This window comes from Elephantulus edwardii, unplaced genomic scaffold (genome assembly GCF_000299155.1).
Source record: "Elephantulus edwardii isolate Elephantulus edwardi_28Jun2011 unplaced genomic scaffold, EleEdw1.0 scaffold00339, whole genome shotgun sequence".
NCBI lineage: Eukaryota > Metazoa > Chordata > Mammalia > Macroscelidea > Macroscelididae > Elephantulus > Elephantulus edwardii.
This window is the reverse complement of record NW_006400089.1, coordinates 1,236,925-1,240,240: the sequence shown is the minus strand read 5'-3', so window position 1 is coordinate 1,240,240 and position 3,316 is coordinate 1,236,925. Positions and strand designations below refer to the sequence as shown.

The following is a 3,316-nucleotide window of genomic DNA, read 5'->3' as shown; positions in this document are numbered from 1 at the left end:
CAGCCTGGTTTAATCCTCTCTACGATGAATCTGTTTGTTTTCTTGGCAGTCCATGGTACATTCAATACTCTTCTCCAGCACCACAGCTCAAAGGCGCCAATTCTCCTTCTATCCTCCCTAGTCATTGTCCAACTCTCTGATGCATAACAAGTGATTGCAAAAACCATGGCCTGTATCAGATTGACCTTAGTCTCCAGAGAGACACTGTTGCTCGTGAGTATTTTGGAGAGGTCCCTAACCACAGACTTTCCCATCGCAATATGTTTTTTGATTTCCTGGCTACTGGTGCCAAGAGTGTTGACCGTGGAGCCGAGCAAACTGAAGCTATGAACAATCTCAATCTCTTCACCATCCATCCTAATGCTACCAATTGGTCCAGTGGTGAGAATTTTTGTCTTCTTAACATTGAGCCTCAATCCATATTGAAGGCTGCAGTACTTGACCCTCTGCAGTAAGTGCATGAGGTCCTCCTCAGTTTCAGCGAGCAAGGTTCTAAATGTATGTAGACAGAATAGAAAGGTTTCATCTGTGACAGTGCTGCAAACACTGTATCAGAAGATGGGCAGTATATTTACAGTAAGGGGTCTGAATTCTGTCTTGATTTGACTTTAAAATTTGACTTTGAATAATTATCCTTACCTTATATTTGAACTTTAAACAAATGGAGAAAAGAAATACATTTTTTATAGGACGTTATCAGTACTAAATGTGAGGGTAGATTAAAAATATTAAGCATTGCTTGCTAAAAGTGAGGAGGATTTCAGGCACTTGTTGCAGAAGATCAAAGAAGATGGCCTTCAATGTGGATTATATGTCAACATCAAGAAAACAAAAATTGGGCACAGTAAGGAAGGAAGAGGTGTGGTGCAGTGCCCACAGTACTTTGGAGAAAACATTGCTGTTTAGCTACATCACATGGGACCCCTTAAACTCAAGCAGAAGGGAGTGGGACAGTTCAAGCAGCTCAAGTGAAGTGGAGACACCAGTTCTGTAAGGGAATAAAAGGCTTCCTGATTTCCATTCAGGTACTATGAGGGAATCACTGTTGTTTAGCTACACCATGCGGGGCACCTTAAGCTCAGGCTTCCTGTATTGCCATTCAGGTACTTTGGGGGGAAACACTGCTAACTGCCCAAGAAGGGAACACAAATATACAAGTCCTTCACAAAATATTGCTATACTCTGGGTCACTATATAGTTACAACAACCTAACATTTACTAAGAAAAGGCTCACATACTGTCAAGAATGAAGCAGTTGGCCTCAGTTATTATGAAAAAACAAAATAAGCCTTCTCTTAAAGAAAGCAGTCATGATGAATACCCCAGATAAATAGAACCAGAAGAAATATGTTTATATAGAGTTATTTAAACAGCTACAGAAGATGCAAATGAAGGAAGAAACAATTAAGAAAGCAAATACCCAAGACAACAATCCAAAAGAAATAAACTGAGGAGCAGCAACTTGAATAGTTACGGAAGAAAATGCAAAAGAAAGAAGAAAGACTTGATAGTGTAGAGAAAGAGGTACAAGAACTTTAAAAATCATCGTAAGACAGAGAGGGTACAGCCAACACAGTACTGGAAATAACAGAAGATCAGGAAAATACAATCCAAACTATTAAGACCACAATGGCAGAAGTGTCCAACACACTGGTAGGACAAAAATGTAGAACAGAAGAAATGGAACAGGGAGTCAGTGAGCTGGAAGACAAGAGCCTTACTGGATGCTTACTAGAAGAAAAATGAGAAAAGACATAAAGAAGATAAGAAAACATTTGAATTATGTGGAATAACATAAAAAGGAATAACATATGTATGATTGAAATTCCAGAACAGGGGAGTGGCAGGGAAATCACTGAGAAAATTGTGGAAGAAGTACTTGAAGAAAACTTCCCAGGGATTTTGAGGATTGAGAAATCCCCATTCAAGAAGCACAGTGAACGCCAGATAGACTGGACACCCCCCCAAAAAGAACCCATTAAGACATATCATAGTCAAATTCTATAAATTAGTCACAATGTTAAAAAACTAGAAGTTAAAACAAGAAAGTAAAGTCTACAAAACCGCCCATGTGAAAGCTAAATAACTCTCTGCTAGAACATGATTGGATTGTGAAAGAAATAAATAGTGTATTTTTTTAAAGTTCCTTGAAACAAATGAAAATGAAAATACGACATATCAAAACCTCTGGGGTACAGCTAAGGCAGTCCTCAGGGAACACTGTATAGCAATAGGCACATACATAAAAAAGGAAGAAAGAAAGAAAAAAAATCAATTCTTTAACTCAAAATTGTGATCAAGCAGAAAAATAAGAAAAATCTAATCCTACAACCACCAGAAGAAAAGAAATTACAAGGACAAGAGATGAAATCAATGAGATAGAAAAGAGAAAAACAATGAAAACCATCAATAAGACCAGGAGCTGGTTTTTCAAAATGGTCTATAAAAATGACAAGCCACTGGCAAATTTAACAAAAGATAAAAAGGAGACGATCCAAATAACTTCATTAAGAAATTATAGAGGTGATATCACAACCATATGAGAATTAAATTGATAACATCAGACTACTGTAAAAAGCTATACGCTGATAAATTTGAAAACCTAGAGGAAATGGATAAATTGACCCAGATTGACAAGAACAGATATAGAACACTTGAACAGAGCCATCATAAAAGAAAGAAATAGAAAAGGTCATAAAATATTGCCCCATAAGAAAAGGCCTGGACCAGATGGCTTCACAGCTGAATTAGACCAAACATTTAGAGAGGATCTATTACCAATTCTACTTAAATTATTTAAAAAAATTAAAAAAGAAGGAACACTCCAAGGGGCATTATATGAAAATAGCATAACCCTAATATGAAAACCAGGCAAAGATATTACCAAGAAAGAAAACTACAGACTCATGAATGCAAGTTTCATGATTATAGATGCAAAAATTCTTAACAAAATCCTAGCCAATAGAATCCAAAAGCACATCGAAAAAATAATTCATCATAACCAAGTAGGATTCATAAGAGGTATACAAGGATGGGTCAACATAAGAAAAACAATCAACATAAGACGGAGTTCCGCTGCCAGATGGAGTTCGCCGCCAGAAGGGCAGGGAAGAGACCCAGAAAGAGCAATAGTCAGCCATCCATGGCGGAACTCCAGAGGAGCGAAGACTACGCGCCACTGTGCGACCCCCCTGCAGCCCGCACCTGTATGACCCCTGACCAGCAGCGCCCAAGCCCCGCCCCCACCTCTTGGTGGTAGTGTCCAAGCCCTGCGCTCCTTACACCCCTAGTCCCTTGCTTCCACGCACCTCAGCCC

At 38.8% G+C, this 3,316-nt stretch overlaps 1 protein-coding gene across 1 annotated transcript in view; it reads left to right on the top strand.

The window, feature by feature from the left end:
* The window catches only part of PKD1L1 (polycystic kidney disease 1 like 1), a 337,192-nt gene that overhangs the window by 81,761 nt on the left and 252,115 nt on the right, over positions 1 to 3,316 (top strand). The gene's annotated exons all lie outside the window — the stretch shown is intronic.